The sequence below is a fragment of the Lycium barbarum genome, chromosome 3 (genome assembly GCF_019175385.1).
Source record: "Lycium barbarum isolate Lr01 chromosome 3, ASM1917538v2, whole genome shotgun sequence".
Lineage (NCBI taxonomy): Eukaryota > Viridiplantae > Streptophyta > Magnoliopsida > Solanales > Solanaceae > Lycium > Lycium barbarum.
In genome coordinates this window covers 11,140,888-11,166,116 of record NC_083339.1, presented here as the reverse complement: position 1 = coordinate 11,166,116, position 25,229 = coordinate 11,140,888, and the positions used below count along the sequence as shown (strand labels likewise).

The 25,229-nt window shown below is 38.5% G+C and overlaps 1 long non-coding RNA gene across 3 annotated transcripts; it reads left to right on the top strand.

The window, feature by feature from the left end:
* The first annotated feature begins 12,238 nt into the window (after positions 1-12,238).
* LOC132630329 (uncharacterized) lies at positions 12,239-22,147 on the top strand. Of its 3 annotated transcripts, XR_009578568.1 has the most exons (5): positions 12,250-12,574; positions 16,178-16,252; positions 16,811-16,941; positions 17,434-17,729; positions 18,042-22,147. It is a non-coding gene; the product is annotated as an uncharacterized LOC132630329 (long non-coding RNA). The 3 variants fall into 3 exon arrangements; XR_009578567.1 differs by having other exon boundaries at positions 12,248-12,574; positions 16,811-17,729; XR_009578566.1 differs by lacking the exons at positions 16,811-16,941; positions 17,434-17,729; positions 18,042-22,147 and having other exon boundaries at positions 12,239-12,574; positions 16,178-16,358.
* Positions 22,148-25,229: the final 3,082 nt, after the last annotated feature.

The window sequence follows — 25,229 nt, the reverse complement described above, 5'->3', positions numbered from 1 at the left end:
CTTGTACTTTGTAAAATTGATAGCTCAATTTTTGAGCAACCCTCTTTTTTATATTTGATTGGTGAATGTTAAGTAATGGTTTTGCACATTTGTTCACTCTCAAAAAAAAAATTAACTTTTTTGTTTGATTCATACTAAATTATGATAAATTAAACTTCTTCCATAAAAATTGATAAACAGCCATGGACTATTGATAGTTGAACTCGAACGAGATTTGCTATGAAGTTGTCTTAGGAAAATCATACATCAAAATGTGAGGGAAAAGTTAATGACCATAAAGAGTGAGTTGAGAAGTCCTATTATAGAGGCTCTTATTGGACTAAAACCCAAGCAACCAAGACTGTGAGACGCCAAAGGTCAGGCCACAGCAAACAATACATTGACAGTTAGTATGATGGTGGAGCAAACTTCAACAAAAATGTTGAGACTTTAGGGAGTGAGTGTAACAACCCACAAAGTGTTGATTGAATTCAAAAGGAAGATCTTTGTGAAACTTGATTTAGACAAATTCCACATTAAAATGTGAGAGAAAAGTTAGAGATCATATATGATGAAGTCAGAAATCCTTTTGGGTTAAAGACCAAAGTGATTAAACTTGATGTTTGAAAAATCAGGTCAAAGCAGTTAAGCAGAGATGAACATAATAATTGAATTTAGATTATGACACATTTCTATATTTAATAAGTGAACAAGAGGTGTACCAACACTGCATCAAAAAATTGTACCATGTGCATTAGTGGCAAAATGGCTAACAAGGGTACTTTTGTAATTGTCTAAGAATCAAATTGTTGAACTTCATTCTTATCATAACGCCACGTATATCTGCTTGAAACATGTGTCTTGCCCCCTTTCCCCTTTGAAGCGTGGAATTCGGAACCTAAATGATCCAATAAAAGACAAGTTGAACCAAAATACCCCAACCAAAAAAAAAAAAAAATTGATACCAAACTACCCTTAACGCAGCAAATTGCTGCATTATTGTACTTAACTGTAACGGTACGGTTAAGTCCAATAACGCAACAATTTGCTGCGTTATTCTATAACGCAGCAAATTAACTGCATTATATAACCGTCTTAAAAAACCCATCGGGTTCCAACACTGGTCCGCCACTTCCACATAAACAAATATACAAACCGCCATCAAAGGGCGAAAAAGCTCGTGTCCCACATCAAAAAACGCCATTTTCGATTCAAATTTCATTTGGAAAGTAAATATTGTCGATATATTAAAGTCAAGGAACAAGATTCGAAGGTTGAATTTTGGAAAGAGGCGACGTATAACTTGATTCAAACAACCCTACAACAAGCTTTGATCAAGATATTTTACTATGAACTTTCTAATTATTTTGTTAAATACATTATAATCCTAAGCATGATTAACGTTTCGTAGTCTCGAATTTCAAAAAATGGATATATTTGTTTATTTATTTTTGCATTTTTTGGCTCGTATAGAGCCTGCCATCATTATTTTTTCTCTTGTTAATTTATTAGTTGTTAATTGATTATGAATTGTTTATTAATTGTTAATTTGTTAATTGTTTATTAATTGTTTAATTAGAAAAAATATAGCAATCTCCTATTATTTGTTAATTATGTCATTGTTAATTTATTTATTTGTGAAATTGTTTATCCCATGTTAATTGTTAATATGCAAATTAGTTATCTAATTTTATGTGTTAATTATTTAATTAATTATTAATTAGGTGGTTAATATAATTTATCGTTAAATAAATTAGTTATTACTTTAATTGTAGTTAGGAGAATAACTAGTTAGCAATTAGTAATTAGTAATTAGTTAGTTAATATAATTTTCCGCACAGTAAACGAGCATCGTTAATAAATTTTCACTAAAGGATTAGTTAGTTAATATAATTTTTCGATAAAGGATTAGTAAGTTAACATAATTTTCTGTTAAATAAATTAGCTATTAAATTATAATAAGATATAATTGTTCACAAAAATATAAGACAACATAATTCTCATAATCCACAAATTTTGAATAAAGAAGGACAAACTAAATCCTTAGTTTTGGATTTAGTTTTGGATTGACTATCATTAATATAATTTCCCTATAAATGATTAGCTAGTTAATATAATTTTCTGATAAAGGATTAGTTAGTTAACATAATTTCTCTCTAATTTCAAGAATAATGAATAATTCAGTCTGTACAAATACGACACCTCCATGGATCTCAACGTTCACCCGGGGCCCGACGATAGATCAATACTTGCTCTGCTAGATTATCATAGGTCCGAGCTATTATGGGGTGATGTTATACAGATGGGGACGTTGCTTCGTCCCTATAGGCTCGATATGGCATGGAATCTTTTATGCGAGCGCCCCCCACCTCCACGCGTCTTAAAGATTCTGTTACGGGGTAGTATCTATCATTGCGTCTCCGTTGGTCGGGTACAGCATAATTAGGCATTTGTGACGGCCATGGTTGAGCGGTGGAGGCCGAAGACACACACCTTTCATCTTCGCACTGGTAAGGCCACGATCACACTTCAGGGCGTTGAGGTCATGTTTCAATTGCGGGTAGATGGAGACCCATTATACAGTCAGGTTGAGCCTCCTCCTGGGAGTACATGGACGACGGAGTTGACTAGACTCACCCATTTCGTGCCTATAGGCCCCACCACTATCTCATGACAGAGTCGAGAGAGGATTAGTGCCCTCTACCAGTATTTGTGTCACGACCCAATTTCACTAAGTCGTGCGGGCACCTACCTTTCCCACCTCGGTAGGCAAACTCTTAAGTCAAGCATCACAATCACGTAAGCCACAACAGAAATAAATTTACCACAATAACCTCACTCGCTATACATATATGCTAGTTGACGTCTTAGCTTTGTAGTCATGACCTGCAGGGGACCCATGGTTTCCATGTATCACCCGTTCTGGATCCACTCCTCGGACCCGAGCACAAACCTCCGCTCCGGAACGAACCTCGGACGCGGGACATATTAATGTACCTCTCATTTCCGAAACTATCCTTGGATCACGAGCCCATAATCTAGGTCACAAATATGCCTTTTCATACCTCTTACAGAACGGTGTTTCTTACTTTTTAGTATCAATACTCAACTCATCATTTCATGTCACAATACCATCGAGAAGATTATATTAGCTTCTCATCACAAAACATCCACTGCAGAATCAACACAAACGAATAACGGCACGAAGCCCACACAATCACTCAATCACAAGTCCCATAGGAGTTTAGTCACACAATATCATGCATGAAAACCAAACATGCTTTCTCCTAAGGAAATCACAAAACATGCAATCAACTAACCAAAGTCTAACTCAAGTAGACCATAACCTACATCAATGTAGAGCTGAAACAACGCAAGTCACTCTGCTATCGCCTTCCCTTTCCTCAAAGCCTCAATACGCTCACGGTCTAAAAATAGAAGGATCAATGAGTCACATTGCTCAATTTACAAGTACCAAAGCAAGAATACCCTTCCCCTACCCTATTCCAAGGGGTGGATGATTTTCTAGGTGATAAACAATCTATCAAGGCCCCTAGTATTCATTTACCATCAATTTATACAACATTCCATCAAATATCCCCATTACAAACAGTTTTCTATGGCAAAGACACCATTTTTATAGAACTCTAGGTCTCTAATCACTTAGTTTATGATTCTAAACGTTCAATTTATGACAAATAGCAACTAATCAGTCCATTTAAATGATAAATAAGCGATAACAACCCTAACTCATCAAGTTTAGAAGGTTTATTGACATTCTAGGGTTTCTACTTCACTTTCACCATTAAAGACCCATGAAGATGATTACAATAATGAAGGGGAAGGGAATGATAGAATGAAAAGCAATGGAACTTACCTCTCAAGGTTATCTTGCCCGAGCTTGAAAATTCTCTCTATGTGATTGTTGGGAAGTGTGTTGGTGCATTATGAATGAAAATATAAGACTAAGTCATTAAAACACGGTTTCTTCCTCCCCGACGATCGTTGTGGCGGTCATTTCGCCGCTGCAGCGGTCCCGCTATATCGGCCAAGCCACCGCTATAGCGGACCCAACATAAATCCGCTCACCGCTATAGCGGTCAATACCCCGCTATAGCTGTATCGCTGTAGCGGGCAATCGCCCGCCACAGTGACCCCAAGAGAACGTGGCTGGCCGCTGGCAGCGGCCAGCCTACAGCTACAGCGGTACCGCCGCAGCAGTATTCCTACTGCCACAACGGCTTGTTTTGGGCAGTGAGCTCGATTTTGTCCCGTTTTTTCCCCCTATCACCCCACATTTCATCCAAGGCCTCAAAAACACAACACAAAATATGCACACATACAAAAAAAGGCCCTACAAATCCACTCGCAGCCTCGAAATTCCCAACGGAGTCCTAATTTTCCATAACAATCAGAAGGGTCGTTACACCCAATAATGGGTACGCCAACAATATATCAGTGTTACAAGTACCAACATAGGTCCATCAGCAATATCACGAAAAAATTACACAAGTCATGTAGAACTCTATCCTCATATCAACGTCAACCCGTAAGATACTACAATATCACAATCAAGAAGGAATAACAGATTCCAATATCTACTAATAGCACGTGGCATCAAGCCAACACAATAGAACAATCAAGTCACAACACAACGGGATAGCTAGCCCCAATCACGCAACAGGGCCCAACCTAAGGCAATATCCAACCCAACTTCATACCCGAAGGTTTACATGTTGTCTCTGACAATATCGTCTAAATATATGCTTCGGTATATGAAGTCTCACCAAGGGTAAGCCATAACCTACCTGGATGGCCGAACAGCAAACACCAACCAATCACTCTTTTGCCTTGCCCTTCCACTGAGCCTCAAGATCAAAGAAGTCTAGGCATATTCGAAATCTAGATTAGAATTCATGAAGATCGATACTAATATTGCTATCATTCAATTTAGGTCAAAACCAACCCTAGAATTTGGGGAAACGGGGCCCACAAGGTCAAAACAGGAAATTCGGGAGTAAAATATCAAATTAAGCACTAGGTGATCATAACCCAATAACTAATTGCTAATTTAACTCATGGATCCACCTAATTTCGAAATTCAAGCAAAACCCTCAATTTTGGGTATAAACCCTAACTCTTTGATTCAAGAATTCAACAATAATAATGGAAGATATATGATTAACAACCTTAGATTCATCAAAATCTAGCATCAACTCCGTCAATTTCATCATTAATAAGCCTAGATATAAAGTCCATCAAAACCCACTTTTAATCTTCCATTACTAAGGGCTAACAAGGGAAGAGGAATCCTTTAGATGACTAGGAAAATGAAATAGCAAGAAGGTTAGGAGAGCTTACCACCAAGAATCTTCACCAATACTTCTCCAAGAACAGACCCCAAGAGCTCTATTTTCATAAGGGTATTAAATGATAGACTAAGAGCTCTTAACACTTCATTAAATGAACTCACTGCCCGTCACCCCGCTTTGGTGACGCTATGGTCGCTCCAGCGATGCCGTCCCAGCGGTGTCATGACCACTTTAGCGGTCAAGCCAAAATGGCATGGACTGCTCCAGTGGCAGGGTGACCACTCCAGCGGTACCGCTGCCGCTGTGCTAGTGCCGCCAAAGCGGGCACCAAACACCAGACACCAGAAACTACACCAAGTTTCACACTTCAATTCGATTTTTCAACTAATTCCCTAGGCCATCTACTCATATACCACATATACAGACACACATAAAAACTCACTAGGAATGCGCTCGTGGCCTCGGAATTCCCAACGGAGGTCTCGTTGATCGAGTCAACACCCGATACCTCAATTCTAATTTCCCAACCCAAGTCCAAAAATGCATCCGGGTACATTGGGAACCGAACTAGATATGTACACAAGTTCTAATTGACCATCCGGACCTCTCGGAATCGACGAATTTTCAAAAAAGGTCCTTTACCCAAAAGTCAACTCTTTTCCGCTTTAAGCCCAAATTTCACAAAAAGTCATCCGAATCAAATTTAAACAACTCGGGAAGCGTGTCAATGGTCTCCTCGGGTCAAAAGTAAGCTAACCAAGATCGGGAAAGGGTAAAAAATGTTGGAAAGACTATAACGACCAAACGGGTCGTTTCAATTTGCATGACTTGTCTCATACTCACGACGGCACTGATCAGGCGGTTATTGATCGTCATGCCCTTTTGTATCTGCTCATTATATTCGGGGGAATCCTGTTCCCGAACACATCAAGTACCTATGTCAACTTATGGTATGTGATCTTCTTGGAGCATCTGGTTCGCTTAGGAGACTACAGCTGGGGCGGTGCTATTTTGGCGTATTTCTACTAATGTCTATGCCGAGCGTCTATCGGCGATAGCAACGATGTTTTGGATTTTTTGGTCTTCTCCAGGTAATATTTTAAGGGGTGTTCCTTTATTCTAAACATACATCTTGAAACGACGACTAAAAAATCACATTTTTTAATATCGCTTTCAGTTATGGGTGTGGGATAGGATGCTGCCTTTTTAGCCCGTACCTAGGCATGACCTCCCGGATGAGATGCCCTATGTGGGGAGGTGGACGGCAGGGTTTGACTAGGATATAGATATCCACCACAGTATTCTTCCATTCCGGGACCAGCTTGATCGCATCACGGACGATGCGGTAAAATTATTTAATTTTACATTATTACTTTAATTATTTTATTTTCTACTTGTTGATCACTAATTTATAGCTATATTTTATGCAGCTACTTTCATGGACGCTGTATACTAGTTTTTTTTTTTTTTTTTATGGATTGCCAGCCTTTTGCAGGGCTGGTCAGGCCGTGTGGATGTCACGGTGTATATTGATACACCTGCATATCGTTGAGGACCACATGCCCGACCGCTAGGGGCGAAGCCACATAGGGCCGAGGGGTTCATCCAAACCCTCTTCGGCGGAAATAAAAATACTGTTATACATGATTAAAATTATTTTTTATGTATATATAGTAGTTGTTGAGCCCCCTTTGGCTACTTCGTATGTTCATTTTTTTATATTTTGAACCCCTTTAGTGAATGTCCTGGCTCCACCACTGTCGACTGCGTCTTACGACAGTTTGGGCATCGAATGAATATATTGTCACGCCCCAGTCCTGATAGGGCATGATGGGCACCCGACCCTTTACTTAGAGCCGAGCGAACCCGATGGTCCTCGTTATATTCATAATCTCACTGGACTCTTAAATCACGAAACGAAATGCATAATGAAAGCTTTTCAAAAAAAATATTTTTTTCGTCTTTCTCAAATCAAATAAAAGCTGTAGTCATATGAAATTTGTAACATAAGGAATAATGATACATCGGCTTGCAGAGTCGCTTGCAAGACTGACATGCTATATACGTGACTCTGTCTGCAAAGTCTCTAACATAAATCAATATACCATAACATAGATACTCTGACTCGGCAACACTCCGGAAGGAAATGGAGCTCGCCAATCCAGCTGGAACATCTTCTAGCAATATCCTCTACTCATCTGTATACACCTACGTGGCATGAAACGCAGCGTCCATCGGAAGGGACGTCAGTACGAATAATGTACTGAGTATGTAAGGCATGAATAACACCATAATATAAATATGAAAGGTAACATGGAATAAGAGAGATAACCTGTACATCTGAATGCCTCATAAGGCGGATGTCATGTATGCTTAGCCTTTTAAAAAAAAAACATTTCTATACATATACATAGTACCATGCCCGACCATTAAGGCTCGGTGTCATATATGTAGTATCATGCCCGGCCAGTAAGGCTCGGTGTTATCATCATTAGCCCGCGTCTGGGCCTCCCGCGTCCGGGGCAATATCATAACATGCCCACTGCAGTGGTGTGCACATCTACGTGCCATGCCCGGCCGACTATAGCGCGGCGCGGTGTGAGAAAAATACATACATATATAAAGCATGCATAAGAGCCCAATCAAAAGCCACAACTATATCGGAGTGACGTAAGGTCGGTATCCTCCGATTATATTACGGATCAATCATCATTGTTTATCCCACCTTGAAGGAACAAGAGTCATAAAGTGAGATTACCAACAACGAAGGAAATTAAGAAATTGCAAAGTAAGCTCAATCACCTCATAATAATATAAAGCTCATGTACATGGAAATCTCTATGAATAAAAATCATCTCATAATAACATGAAATCTGTATGCCTTGGAGCTTGGATAAACAAATCCCTCATAATCATCATCATGGTTATCATAAAAAAAAATTATTCATCTTTACCATCATAAAAACTTTAAAAGTCATGAATCTCTAACATTCTTGGAAATGAAAATTTTCATGGAATTCATGCATAATTTGGTAGGAAAAGAATCATGCCTTTAGAAGCTCAATAACGTCATAAGGATCACGAAATTCGTGGACTTCTAGCATTTGTAAAACCAATGATTTATGGGTATGACACAAAAGTTTATAACGGAAGGATCATGCCTTTAGAAAGAAGGGGACTAGCCTTAACATACCTGGAAGATAATTTCTCAACTTCCAACTTACTTCCTGTCTTGCAATTCACTTAAGATTATTTGTAGCCTTGTAATATACATATACAACCATTCATACTATTGTTAGAATCATCATCATACGCTCGTCTTAAGCCCTTAATTAAATCCTTTTAAATTCTGTCGAAATTCGGGCAGCATCTCCCCTGTTTATATGCCTAGCCCGAAATTCCAATTCAGCAACCAACAACATCAACAACAATATCCTCAACATTCTACAAGATAATTATATGTATTTTCATCCAAAATTCTCTTCAAACTTCAATCCATAAGCCAACACATCAACACAACAAACTATAACTTTTATTCTTGTAAATATTCCTTAATCAATGTTGACAAAGAAAGAAATTCAATGATTCATACCTTGTATTTACTAAAGTAACAAGATCTTCAATATTTACTTGTTTCCAAGCTCACTCCAACACAAAACGGAATGATAATCGCGACTACAAGTTGTCCGGACTTCGATTGGTATTCCGTAGCTTGAAATTTGCTCAAAATCCTCAATTCTATGTGAGATTTAAGAGCCCTTTTGATGGTTGAAGTCTCTGGAATTTTTGGAGAATTAGGATGAATAAAAATGGGGTTTTAACCCCTTTTATAGTAGCCAAGGTCGGCAGTACTGTAGCGGTACTGTAGCAGCCCTGTTTCTGCTTGTCAGCTCAGTTTGTAACGCCCATAATTCTCTACTCCGATGTCCTATCGAAGAGAGGTTTGTTGCGTTAGAAACTAGACTCGGAGAAATTCATTTTAGGATTTTGAAACACCTTAAAACTCCTAATATACTAGGAGATATGCCCCCCCAAAGTTGACTAAAACTCTGCCCAAAATCCTGTCAACATTTCTCAAATTTTCGTCGAACTTATTTTCTTCAATTTGCTTGATCTCAAAATCTTCCGAAACTCTCCATACATGATATTTATCATTTATTATACTTGATAATGGCCATGTTCTTGTGTTTCAAAATAGTTTTTCCCGATTACGACTTACGAGATCGTAATTCATCACTTACTTCATTGTTACATACTTCTCATGGCTTGTACCTTCCAAAACATCATGGGCAGGGGCGGAGCTACAGCCAAGTAAGGGTGGTCAAGTGAACACCCTTCGCCGGAAAATTAGACCGTATATATAGGTGAAATATTCTGGAATATTGTAATATATTGATAAATGAACACCCTTTATCACAACTGAGAGTGACAGTCCAGCGGTAAGGGTGCGCATTTGAGACATATGGGTCTATGGTTCGATCCTTGCTCTTAGTAATTTTTAGCTAAAACAAACAAAACTCAACAATGTGACATTATCTTCTTTATGAGACCCTACGAATTCCTCTTTAATTTTGAACGAATTAACATATTGTTTTTCTATCTTTTTTTATATCTAATTCAGTCTACAAAATTTACAAATGCATCATCTAAAGTATTGCACATCAAGTAAAAATGTCCATATTCTTCTTCTCGTTTCTACTTTTTCAGTCGAAATAAAGCAATAAAAAAAGAAAAATTCTTAGAGGCATGCTTTCTTTCATTTCAACTACTATTTCTTTGTCTTTTTTTCATATTACCTATAGATTGTTTTGGCCTAGGACTCTTTTTCTTTTTCTTTTTTAACTCTACATATAGCAGTAGGTACTAATTTTCTTTTTATGTTGCATGATTATTCTTATTTTTAATTTTTAGTTTTGGTGTGTGTATATGTAACTTGATTTTAAATTTTGGGCGCACCCACTAATCAGTAATTAATATATATATATATATATATATATATATATATATATATATATATATATATATATATATATATATATATATATCTATATATATATATTGTGCAAAAATATTTTGTGCACCCACTCGCCTATAAAAAAATTATTCACTCCTTTAAAAATTTGAACACCCTTAGCTAGATTCCTGGCTCCGCCACTGATCATGGGATGTCCCCGATACTCCATTATTATGGTGATGTACGTGGCATGATCATGCTCTGAAAGTGCGGGGTGTAACATATATACCCCCTCCCCCAAACATTCGTTATGAGCTCCGCCACTACGCGCGGGACGATCGATCGGCCATCGATGACGTATGTCATGGTGTCCAGCTCCGACGTTGGGAGCACAGGTTGGGGAGTTTAGCGGAGGTTGGTTATGCGACTCCCATAAGGGATTACATGCACTGGTACCAACAGATCACATGCCACTTGATTAGCAGCCCCATTTATGTCCCCCGAGGGATATAGGAGAAGCACTCGCGGGGTAGTATGAGGCGTTGGTAAGTTTACGCACTTGGATTGATTTAATCGTATGAATTATTACTTTGAAAAATTATCTAATTATTACTATTGGAAACAAATGCAGCTGGTGACCGTACATTGATTGCGCATATTGGGGTTAGACTATATATCTAACCCCGAGGAGGCGAGGCTTACTGGTGAGGTTGTACGGATATCCGAGGCATTAAAGTACTTATTGTAAATATATATGGTACTTATTATTTTGTAATTTTTCATATTTTAGGATTCGCCGACAGTAGGTCCATCAGAGCCACCCACTTAGGCATTTTCTCATGAGCCTACCGAGCCACAGGTGTCTTCTCATGAGCCGTCCAGGCTACATGTAAGATTTTTAGTAAAACTTAATTTTATTCAATAAAAGTTGAATATATTTCTTTAATTTTTTAAACATTTATTTGGACTTCGAACAGCACACTGGTCCACTTTAGCCTCTTAGCATCCTGTCCATGAGAATACGTTAGATTCTGCACCAAAGCCACCTCAGGAGCCCTCTCGGAAGCTTATTCAACCACCCATTGATACACAGGTTTGATTTTTCAACAAACGTTAATGTATTCAGTATAAATAAAAATTGGTACTAATTTTTAAATATTTTCCAGGTTCATCCTTCCGCGCCTATGGTCCTGTCTTCCCATGAGGATGATTATGTTGAGGTCGCGTCTCCCGATGTGGATCAACCCATTAAGGCATTCCGAACAAACCAGTGGTACGAGATCCCAAGAAGAAGCACGTTATATGCAAGGGCGCAAGGTGGAAGAGAAAAGCGGATGATCGTGGCTTAGAGCACCCTGTTATTAAGAGAAGAAAGGGGGATGGGGATGATGGCGAGGGCGGTGGGGATGGTATTAGCCTTAGGCCTCAGGATAGTCTCAAGCATACCACATGTGGGACCCATCCACGATATTATATATGCAATTAAGTTCTACAGTTTAAGTAAATATTATATTTTTTGCGTATCTATTTATATTTATAAATATTATCTTAGTCTTTATTATCGGTTATAACTAACTCGTGTGACAACCTAAATAAATCATAAAAAAAATCGTGACATATTCGAAATAAAGTTATGCATTAATTTAAAAATTAAAGCTAATGATAAAAGGTTTTCAAACAAAAACTTACTTCGAGTACTTTTCAACCACAAAAACAACGACCCTATCTTTTGCGTATCCTTAGTGTATTGAACCTACATTATTAATAGCACACAAAAAAAGTGTTTTATATAAAATATTGACGTTCCGGAGTCTCGAAGCATGATTAATTTATGACCAAAGTACGGAAAAAGTGCGAAAATTTCAACAAAAAAGAGTAACTAACCCCCCCCCCCCCCCCCCCCCCCCCCCAAAAAAATTATGAAGGCCAAATAAAGCAGCAAATTGTTGCGTTAAATGACGTCATTATCGCAGGATTATTTTCCTGCTTTAAAGGTACTTTGGTATCAAGTTTTTTTGTTGGACTTATCTTTTGTTGGGTCATTTAGGTTCTGGACTCTGAAGTGTGATCCCTTTAATCACTCCCTCTCTCTGTCTTCTGAATCTCTCCCTTTCCAGAAAAATAATTCATGGAGCTTTGGATTTCTTCAATATTTATTTGTATTTGGTTAGATCACCATGTGTTTTCAGGTTTTCGTTCTTTACTTGATGGAGTTTTGCAGGTTTAGATAGAGCTTTTAGGCTTTTGGAGAAGAAGGAAAAGATGGAAGGAAAAACTTAGAAGAGAAAAACCGAGTTTGCGTTTTTTTTTTTCTTCCTACGCTCTTCTGGTGAGTTTCTTATCTTCCTCTTCCTTTGTCAATCTTCCAATTTCAGTTCTCTGTCTTGTCGATTTTGGGTAATTTTATCTTGCTTCTTTGGCATCTTTTTCCTGCATGTGCAATTAATGATTTTTGTCATCTGAATCAAATTTGCGTATTTGTCAAGTTTTTTGTTCTTTCAGTTGTTCTCTGTTGGACTTTCTATATTCATGTGAATAATTGTTACTGTGATTTTTCACATTTATTTTGTAATATTAATATTTACACATTTGACGCTCACCAGGTGTTTAAACAAGTGTTTGTTTAGAAAGTTGGACTTTATTTGCACCGTTGAGTAGAATATCAATTTTCTATAACTTCCAATGCTCACTTATGTTGATTTAGCTATTTTTATGAAGAAAATTTCATATTTGATTAATTGACATGAATGAGTTTGTCATCCCTTTATATACCACAAAGTACTTTGAAAGGTTGACAGGTTCATCAATTTCACTTCTTAGCTGGATTCGTTTCTTTGTTCATTAGTCTTCTTCTTCAAATTTTATATTGGTATGGTGAGTAACTTATTTAGTTGGTGTTTGTGTTGTTTAGACATTATTTAGATTTTTATACCTTTTTTTTTTGGGATTTGCTTGTTCTTTGTGTTTCATCTTATTTGTGAGGATGTACCATATCTATTTATTATACACTCTCCAAAATTCGTATGCATCCTGATCGACGAGATACAATCAAAATGCCTAAATTGAGGGCAAAAAATTAGTGTAATAGCAGTAAGAAGGAATTTAAGGTATGAAATTGATGTAGGGAGCATTACTCTTGTAACGACCCGTTTGGTCGTTATAGTGTTTTGACCCGTTGACCCTTCCCCAAGTCCCGTTAGTATGATCTATGACTTAATGAATTCATTGGGTTGGTTTCCGCAAGGTTTGAGTGTAAATTGAGTCATTGAGGGAGAAGCTAGTTAAGTTAGCGAGTTAGAGTTGATCACGGTCAACGTCGGGTTAGGATGACCCCGTGTCAATGTTTTTGAAGTTCCAACATGTTGTAATGATGATTTTGAACTTGTCCACAAGTTTTGGTGAGGTTCCAAAGAGTTTCAGATGCGTTTGGGTTTTGTCGCGCTCGTATTCGGTGTTTCCGCCGGAGGTCTGTGGATAGAAACGACTCCAGATTGATCATCCGACCTTTGTTTTGGGTGAGGTTTGAACCATTAGATCTGTATCGAAATTACAAATCTATATAAAAATAATCGTCGCGTTTCGCGTCCGTATGAGCGAGATATGACCATTTTAGTACGGACTGTTCCAGCTGGCCACTGGCAGCAACCAAAAGGCTGCTATAGCGGTATCGCTACAATAGTCTGGAGACCGCTGCCAGCGACCGACAAGGGGAGAATGCTCTTTTTTATACTCCAACTCCTAACCATTATTTCCAAGACCCCAAAGTCAGTTTTCTAGAGAGAAAGAGGCAAAATTCACTCCATTCATTAGTGAAAGCATTTTGGAGGGTAAGTCTCCATCTTTATTTGTTCCTTTTCCTTTCTTCTTCAAGTTCCATGATTATTTTAAGGTTCATCAATAGTGGGTGAAAATCCTAGAACCCTAGAATTAATAAACCCTTAAATAATTTGTGGGTTGTTGATTTTGTTGTTAATTAATCATCTAGGAGTATAGATTATCACCTTCTAGGAAGTGAATTTGATTTCTTATGGTTGAAATTGCATGTTGAGACTTAGGGTTCTAAAAAAATGGAAATTTTGTCCTAAAATCTGTTTGGAAGGGTAAATTGATTAGAAACACGTGGATTGAACGTTAATGATTGTAGAAATAGAAGTTATGATAAATTCACCATTAAATGATGGTTTCATCCATTAAAGAGAGTAGAAGTAAGTAGGTCTTCTTCCCCAAATTATTGTTCTTGTTTAAATACATGGTTTGTTGCTTACTTAGCATCATATTGTTAGACTTTGACCGTTATGAGGCGCTTCGGAAATAGAAGACTCGTGTGGAGTAGTTCGTGGCTCCTATTCTGTATTCCAAGTAGGTTATGGCTTACTTTAGTTAGACTTTGATTAGCGAAACGTATGTATTGTGTAGAATTTACGGGAGAAAGCATGATTAGTTCTTCGAACATAGTGTTTTGGTTGGGTATTAGCGAGGTTGGTATGACTTCTGATTTTGTAGGCTCGTCGCCATTACATTATGTATTGAAATATGAGGTGTAGTTGTATTCATACTATGGTGATTCGGGATGGATTTCTACTGGTGGCTTGTTGCCCTGTTATTGTGATTAGACTTATTGCTTAAATTGTCGTGTTGCACTCAGTTCTCTCTTATTGTGACATATATCATCGGAGAAAGGAAGGATACTAAGTTTAGACCTGAATTGTGGTTTATATATTTATGATAGTACGTAGATGAACACTTGATGTATGATTTAATGTTGATGATAATATATAGAAGAGTGCAGTTTCTTGGTGATACAAGACTTAGTTATGAGGCGTACTTGCTATATGAGGAAGTAAAGAAGGGCATAGACTCTTGTGTTGGTTGAGACGGTTTGGATGATTCATTTCATGGTTGATTTGATCCAAGTCTTGATATGACTTGTGGCTTGTGACTTTTACCTTCATTGTTGTTTTATTGGTTTGCATTGATTTACCATGTTTACACTCATTTACGCATTCCTACACTCATGCATGATGGAAATGGTTTGGAAGACTTGTGGCATGACGCCTTGTGTTTGACATTGATAGTGCTGATTGTTCATAGTCCATACATACTAATGAATTGGAATACGTTGAGACATACATTGTGATGTGAAATTAGTGAAGAAGTTAATATAATCTTCTTGTTGAACTTGTGATACTATTTGATACATGGTACTTGATGATTTGAGCATGGATAATAAAAAGGGCAGGAAATACCGTTACGTACAGATATATGGAAGGGCACATATGTGACCTAGATTATGGCTCGTGGTTCGAGGTTTTTTCCAAAAATGAGAGATATATTGATATGGCCCGCATCCGAGGTTCTTTCCGGAGCGGAAGTTTATGCTCGGGTCCGAGGAGTGAATCCGGAACGAGTGGTACATGGACACCATGGGTGCCTTGCAGGTCATGACTACTAAGCAATGACATCAGTTAGCATGTGTGTACAGTTCGAGTGATTAGCCAGTGCATTGCATTGCATTGCATTGCATTGCATTGCACATTATCATATTTTGCATTGCACATCATTACATTTTATTCTGCATTATTATATGCACGCTTGGTTCTGATTTTGATATGGATGTTGAATGCCTATGGTGATATCAATATGACCATTGACTGAGTTTAATTGTGGATTAGTGACTCTACCTAGGGACGAAACTTGGACTTATGATTATCAGGTGAGATTATTGAAACTTGACAGACTTGTGGTTTAGAGGCTTCATCTTAGGCTGTGACTCTATTATGAGAGGTTCTGTGACTTGGATTTGAGTATTTAGTGTCTATCTGTTTATCTTTTTGATTTTATATTTATATGCGTGAACTAATCTTAGTCGGCCCATGATACTTACATGTACATAGTGTTTGTACTGATATTACCTTGCTACACCCTTTTTTAGTGCAGATTGTGTTCCAGAGATTTCATCCAGGCTACATCTCTAGCTTGAAGCTAGTTTGCTCGATCAGATCCGAGGGTGAGCTTCTACCCATGCCATGCCACCTGAAGATCTCTCTTTCCAGATGTCTAATTTCATTCTAGACATTATTTGTTATTATATTTGAGATATACTTCATTCTTTAGACATTGCTGGTTAGAATCCTTGTACGATGACTTTCAGATTCTGGGGGTGTAATAGTTAAGACTTTCGCATTTATATTATCTATTAATTATGACTTGTTTTATTTATTCATTCATTTACCTATCTATTGACCGTTAATAAATGATTAAAGAAGTTGAAATTGGCTAATGATTAATGGATTAATGGGTAAGGGTTCGTCTACTATTGATAATAAGGTAGGTGCCCGCACGATCAGTAACTTGGATCGTGACAACTCTGGACCAATGCAGGCAGTGAATAACTTCTGCGGCATGTCATAACTGACTAAGAGACATATTCGAGCTATATGACTATGATATATGATTTACCAATGATTAGTGATTTCATAAAGATCTTAATAGAACTTGGAGTGCACTGTCAGTGATTATTACTACTAATGAGAATGAATGGGACATTTATGGGGTTGTCCTACAGGTTGATGCATTTGTGAAGATTTTTTGGTTGCACATTTCTATCTTGTGAGCTACAAGATGAAGATGAATTGCTGTAAAATATGCTGAAGAGGCTCACCAAGTCATGGTGGGGTAGTTTGGAAAGCATCTCTAGTAAGTTTTTCTAATTGTCATTATCTTCTGTTTTGTTTTGAATAGGTTCTGAATATAAAATTAGTTACTGGCTGTGTTTCTTGGTGTTGGTAACTTAACTCATTTACGATTATGTATGTTTAATTCATCTTAGTCCTGCAAGTGTGGACCTTTAAAACGTTTTGCATAGATTCATACATTCTTTCGCGTGTGAAAACCATCTCGACCAGAGATGATACAAACTTGACCTTGATTGTTACATGTATACAACTTATCCACTTACATAAAATGAATTCTTATCACAATTCAATATTTTACAAGTCCTAATTTTTTAAAAATTAAAATTATAAAACAAAAATGACAAGTGTGTTTCTTTCTTTAATGTAAAGAATAAAAAGTACTTCCTATTTCCTTCCTTTTATTATAGAGATTTCTTAGCATTAAAACCATATGCTGCGAAAATGTGTTGTGAGGCTCGCTAACGTGTACTGCCTGACTAAAAATGACCTGAAGAAAGCCTGTCTCTGCATCGCCGGTGAAGCTTGTCAAGCTGGCGGATGGCTCCTACTATAGATTACCATTGTTAACCTTTGGAAGCTTCCTCCCTTCTCAATTTCAATCCATCCCGGAGAAGACTGAAAGAGGGGAATCTGAGACAGACTCACAAAAATCAATTCGACTACATGGATTTGAGGACTCTGACGCCTCGCTGGCAGCTCGTCAGATGAAATTTTCTGAAGCTCTTACCTCATCCCATCCTACTCTAACTGAGAAGACGGATTTTCGTGAGAATCGGCTAGCTCAACGAGGTAAGACCCTAACCTATGTTGCACCTTCCACGAAACTGGGCAAAAAGTGTGTTACGATCATTGAAGAGGATGTGAAAACTCAAATTGATTACTAGAAAAATGCTTTGATTGGTTTTGTTGTGGGTGATACCCCTTACATGAAAATGATGGAAAGTTATGTATCGTATGCCTGGATTGTTAAGGAAAAACTCCAAGTGCTTGGACACGATTCTGGTTGTTTCATATTTCGATTTGCCAACTATGAAGATTGTGACAGAGTTTTGATGAAAGGGCCTTATATTTTCCATAATAAGCCTTTTTTTTTTTATGCAGAATTGGCAAATTGATTTCGAATTCAACCCAGATTGCTTGATTACTATCCCTCTATGGGTGACCTTTCCTGGGTTGCCAGTGAGATATTGGTCTACTGTGGGGCAACCTCTTTACACTGATAAGTATATAGATGTTATGGAACGTATCTCTTATGCTAGATTCCTAGTTAAAACTGATGTGTCACAACCTCTTGTGGATTTTATTGGGATAACTACTCCCTCAGGCATCATAAACCAAGCTGTTGATTATGATTAGCGACCCAAATTTTTCACTCACTGTATCAGATTTGGTCACACTTTAGAGGATTGCTGGATGGGAGGAGCGGAGGTCAAACAGGATGAGTATGAAGAAGTACCTAGAAGAAGAAGTATGAAGAAGTACCTAGAAGAAGAAGGAGAAACAGGAGAAGAAGAAGACAACCTAGGTAATATTGGTTGGCTAGAAATGGTGCCCCAGTGCCTCAAACAACTGATGACACCAACCTCCCTACTGATGTGGAACCACAAGAACCACTAGTACAGGATAGAGGTAAAGAGAAGTGTCTAGATGAAGATCAGCTATTGTCTCAAGCCACTGATCATACACAAGAGCTGCATGAAGCTATAGTTCCTACTAGTAATAATTTTGATACACAGGGGTGAACACCTGCTACAACTATCCAATGGCACCAAATGGCAGAGTTTGTCTATTTTGGAAGCCTCATTTACAAGTACATATCATACTGAAGCAGGAACAGCTCATCCATTGCATTAGAGGACTCAACTACCTCTTTTTCTACTTATCTTAGTATTATTTATGCCAAGAATACAGCTCAGGAGAGGACTAGTCTATGGTCTAACTTGAGTTGAGCTCTAATATACATGATGCTTGGCTTCTTGCTGGAGATTTCCACACCATGTTGTCCTCTAAGGATAGGTTAGGATCACCAGTTACACTTGCTGAAACTCAAGACTTTAGGGACTGTGTTGATATTATTCAGTTCACACCACCAAAGGCAAAAGGGTGGAATTTCACCTTCTGCAACAAGCAACAGAATGATGCAAGAGTATACTCAAAGATAGACTAGGCAATGGCCAATTTTATTTGGATGCAAAATTATGGGCAAGTGGAAGCTGACTATCTTAATCCTGGGCCCTCAGATTATTCTCCTATTTTTATACAATACAGGCCCCAAGTGAACTTGCATCCTAAGCCTTTCAAACTATTCATGACTGTTATGAAACATCCAGACTTCAGAGGAATCCTTAGCTCTTCATAGGCCAAATACTATAGTGGCACTCACATGTTTAGGCTGAATCAAAAGCTAAAGCACTTGAAGGATAACTTGAGAAATCTCAACTCTTATACGGCCTCCTATGAACAGAAGCTTAGCCATGTTAGGCAGCTACTTGAGATTACTCAGGCAAAGCTTTCATCAGACCCTCTGAACTAGTTAATTATTGAAGAAGAAAAGAAGTGGAGTCTAGAAATGCATAAATAGAGTAGTATAGAAGAATCAACACTCAAACAAAAATCTAAAGCATGCTGGATTGCAAATGGGGATTCAAATTCCAAGTATTTTCATGCTCAATGTAAACTCAGAGCTAACAGAAATAATATTGCTTCCATTTATGATAAAGCTGGTGCCGAGCTTACTGACCCTATGCTGGTGGAATAGGAATTTATATCTTTCTTCACTAGCTTAATGGGCACTGTTGTTGATACCATGCCATGTGTCACACCCTAACCTTGGTAAGGCGTGACTGGCACTCGGCACCATACGGCAACCGAGCGAACCAACTGTAACTCACATTTTCTGTATCTCGAAAGGCAACATAAGACCAAGGTACTATAAGCCATAGGGGCACAAGCCTAAAAGATAACATACTTACGTCTTCAAACTAATCTCGAGTGCATGTGCCGGTAAGGCTATCCATAATATTGATACAACATAATACAAGTCGAGATAATTATAAGATATCTAACTGTGCATATCTATCTACGAGCCTCTACAGGAATACATGACATAAAGTGGTCGGAACAGGGTCACGCCATACCCATGCAAATGCATCTGCAGCCATGCTGACTCACGGGGCAACTCGGGAGCAAGTGGAGTGCCACGACTCTGCCTGCTGAGCTGGTATCCCTACTGAAAGATTCGTCAAGTTGTATTTCAAGACCTGTGGGCATGAAACGCAGCGCCCCCAGCAAAGGGACGTCAGTACGAGCAATGTACTGAGTATGCAAGGCGGAAAGTGCAACAAAATAGCCATATACTAAAGATGAGAAGAATAAGAATTAACCTGGCATTTCTAAGCTACCGATGGAAATCTAGCATATATATACATACCTCTTCATCTTCTTGTAATCTTTACCAGGTCTGTATACCCTACCATAGTCCTAGTTACCTTATCATCAAATGTTATCTAAACATGTGTTGCGGCGTGTAACCCGATCCATATATGACACATGTCTCTCTCTATACTCTTGCATGCTTAACCATATCTATGTACAGTACTGTGCCTTTATCTTACTAATCATCCTATACTAACTGCCCAACTGATCAGTGGTAACTGCCCGACCGGCTGCAGCCCAGTGGTAATCGCCCGACGGTAGAGCGCAACTGCCCAACTGATCAGCGGTAACTGCCCGACCGGCTGTAGCACGATGGTAACTGCCTGACTGGCTGCAGTCCAGTGGTAAATATATACATACATATCTGCCCGACCGGCTGTAGCACGGTGGTAACTGCCCGACTGGCTGCAGTCTAGTGGTAAATATATACATACATATCTGCCCAACTGGTCGTAGCACAGTGGTAATAACTGCCCAACCAGCCGTAGCATGGTGGTAAATACATAACTGCCCAACCAGCCGTAGCATGGTGGTAAATACATAACTGCCCAACTGGTCGTAGACCAGTGGTAAATACATACCTGCCCAACCGAACTTAGCCCAGTGGTATCATTTGCCCAACTGGTCGTAGACCAGTGGCAATTATAATCAACATTATAACTAAGCATCTACAAGTAATCTCTATGCACTTCTCGTGGTCATCACTTAACCCGTAGGATCTACATAATGACATAAGACTTATAAGCACAGCTCAGTCCATTAGTACTTATTTCCGCTTGACTAAACACTAACCAAGTCCTAAGATACAACATAACCCTCTCTTCGAACATTAAATACTTCATTAGGGACCCTCTACTAGCACTCTATTCATGTCCCACAAAACATTCCTTAAGACACCTTCCTAAACTCGTTGGATTGTTGGAACTATCGTCATCGCTATCTCTCACCTTGAAGGAACAAGTATCATAAGGTGAGATCAATCACAATGAATAATTCCAAAGGTCATGAATAAGCTCAATAATATCATAAGGATCATGAGATTCATAGGCTTCTAGCATTTGTGGAAGCAACGATATTATGGATACAGTACAAAGGTTTACAACAAGGAAACATGCCTTTAGAAAGAAAGGGTTTAGCCTTAACATACCTGGAATCTTAGTCCTTGGCCTTCCCATTTATCTCCTGACTTGTAATCTACATATAAAATCGTTCATACTATTATTAGGCTCACCATCATACACTTGTCTTAAGCCTTTAATTAAAATCCCTTTAGAATCTGCCGAAATTCGGGCAGCCTCTCCCCTGTTTATATGCCTAACCTAAAATCTCAATTCAGCAACCAATAACAACAACAACGATAATACCAACATCCACAACAATATTATCAACGCCAAAATATTCCATAAACATCTCACACGATGTTTTATCCAATTTCTCAACCCACAAATCCACTATACGATTATTCTACAACTCTACTTCCGTAAATAAACTTATATCCATATCAATAAGGAGAGATTCATACCTTATTCCCACTAGTACCGCGATATCTCCAATATTTGCCTTAAATTCCAACCAATATTCACCGCAATACGATAGTATAATCGCAACTACGCGCTGTCCAAACTTAAATCAGGAGATTATACTTCATTCGCGTTAAAATCTTGTGGACAGAAATTGGGAGAATTTTCTAGAAGGCATGGGAAATATTTGGAGAATTCTTGGCTGAAAAATGAGGTTTTGGATCAGATTTGGTCCTTAAATAGTGGGTCAAATTCGGGTCGGGCACTGTAGCAGTTACTGTAATAGTACTGTAGCAAGTCGGCTATTGTAGCAGTTACTGTAACGGCACTGTAGCACGCGTTTCTGCTCTGTCAGCTAAACTTGTAACGACCATAATTCTCTACTCCGAAGTCCAATTGATGAGCGGTTTGTTGTGTTGGAAACTAGACTCGACGAACTTCATTTTGGGCTTTTGTTTCACCTTAAAACACTTCATATGCTAAGAGATATTCGTCCCCCAAGTTGGACCAAAATTGCTCCTCATATTTTCTCCGAAGTCCGACAAATTTAACTTCCTTAATTCACTTGCCCTTCAATCCTTTCATAGCTTATTATATGAACTTGAATCCTTATAACCATAAGTTTAACACATATAAGCTCACACACCTCATGAAAGGTAGCTCGAATCTAAACATACGAAACTACGGGGTGTAACACCATGTCCTGATGCAGAGATTCACAAAAAAGCCCTTGTCTCACACATGCACAAAAACAGGTACTTATTCGACCTATTACTGATCAAGAGATTATTTGTGCTATAAAAGAGATGCCACAAGACAAGGCTCCTTGTGTTGATGGCTTTTGTAATGACCTGTTAGGTCATTTTGAGAGTTTTGACTATTTTACCCCTATTGAACCTTTCCCTAGCTTCGTTTGAGTGCGTTTGATTAGCGGGATTGGTCGGTACGGTTTACCGAGGTAGTTGGAATACGTTTGGGTTGAGGAAATGAGATTTTTGAAAACTCTTAAGTGTTTGGTTGACTAAAGTCAACATTGGGGGTAAATGCGTATTTTTAAGAATTTGGTCGATTCCATTAGCTCCGAAATGTCGATTATAGGCTGGTGGTGTATTCGGTTCGATTCTCGAAGGTTTTGGAGGCATTTTGGTAATTTGGTTGGAAAGTGGGTTTTTGGCCGTTCGGGGTTGACTTGGTCAACGAGACCTCGTTTGGGAATTTCGAGTGTTGGATGAGTATGTAGCGCATTTTTACATGCGTCTGCATATTTGGTTTGTGTCGGGGAGATTCCAGGAGAGTTTCGGGATTTCAGGGAATAAGAGTCAAAAAGTAGATTTTCTGGTTTTTGGTGTATTTGCAGGTGTGAGAGGGTCCTGCCTCTACAGACACACTTCAGTGAGTGGAGGCTAGCAGGAGCGAGACTCAGTAAATCTGGGCTCGGACAGCCCCTGCGAAGAATTTCCCGCAGGAGCGCGTGCGCCCCAGCGAACTTGCTTCCACTGGTGCGAGCCAAGATATTTGCGAGGACTTCGCCAAAGCAAGGAATTGTCCGCCAGTGCGTGTGCGCTAGGGTGAACTTAAGTTAGCAGGAGCGTGAATCGTTGTACAGAATGTGAGTCTTATTGTACTCTTTCCTTAGAAACCCCATTCGAAAACCCCCTAAGTTAGAGAAGCTATTTTGGTGGAGAATTGAAGGCAATTCAAGGAGAAATCATTGGGTAAGTATCCTAACCTAGTTTTATGATTATTTCAACAAGTTACACCCTTGTTACATGCTTAGAATAGTGAAATTAAGGGTTGTATGAAAGGGTTTTGGGAACTCAATTTGAGATTTGGGATTTGATCAATTGAGCATGAATTCGTAATTATTTATGGATGATTTTTGGCATATGAGTTATATGAAGTATAGAGACCATGATTTTAGGCTCAATTTATTGTTTTGCCATTTTGGGTTCGGAATCCTAATTTTAGGGCTTATTTTGGGGGGTTTTGGATCATGTACCGATATGGGTATTGTTAGACTCGTGTTCTAACATATATTACGTATTTGACTAGATTTTGTGCGTTTGGAGTCTTTTCGTGACGGCAAGAGGACCTCGTGATTCGAGATTTGGCACTACCATGCATGTTGAGACCTTGAACTCTTTCTTTAGTGTGTGTTTTGGCTACAATGAAATGAACCTAATAAGAGGGATTTGCGGTGAAATTAAGGGGGTTCCGATACTGGTGAAGTGACGAGCACTAGTATCAAATATTGGTCATCATGCTTGGGTATTTGTGCTATTTCCACTGTATAGTTGGTCTGAATGCCATGTCTGGGCACTAGCTGATAGAATAGTACGATCCCTTGGATCTGTGATTGGGGTCCGATGCCAGTACTTTATATCTCTTATCAGTATTTTTTTCCTTTCTTCTCTGTTCGTGTCCATATCACTCATATATAAATCCTCCTTTAAATGAAAAGAAGTAAAAAGGTGAAGCCTTTATGGTATTATGAACATGTGCATGGATTTCACGCTTTTATACTTGTTCTTGACTTGATGCATGCCATATTCATGCTTTACATATATTCATGCATATGATTTGAGGATATGATTGTGATTCCGATGGGATCTTGTTCCGGATGAGTGATGATGTTGGTACATTATATTGGCACTTGAGCCAGGTTGGCTATGAGACAGGTTATTGAGATATGATATGATTGAGGCCGTGATCCGAGAAAACTATCGGAGCGACGATATATGGGCCTCATGATCCCTCCATGGGTCACGATTCGTTAATATTCGAACGTGTGTATATCGAGAAGTGGAAACAAAGGCCTTGCATTGCATTGCACGACATAGCATTGCACTACACATACATTCTTCATTGTTTAATTTATGTTGATGACTGATATTGATTACTGATTTCGAATGTTGTTGATTATTCACCTCCTATGATTATTGTCGTGTTCATCACTTATACATGAATTTCATTATATATTTTTTGTGACATCGTGATATGGTTCAAATGGAAAGATTAATGATAAAGACTGTGGAAACATATGATAAGGAAGTAAACGAAAAAAGTCAGCTTTGGCTATATGTATCATATCATACCATTGATTCTTTGATTGTGATTTACTTGAGTTGTTGTATGATATACGCTTAAGTGCAAATTTATTGTATACAACGGATAGAAGAGTTATATGCTCATAGGTTAACTAAGGCACTTGTGGATTAGAAGCTCTCACATAGGCTTATAACTTGAGGTTAAGATTATTTATTCGATTAATATTACTGTGGACTAATGGTGGTTAAGTGTAGTGATGGCAATTCGTAGACTAGTCCTCGTCTCC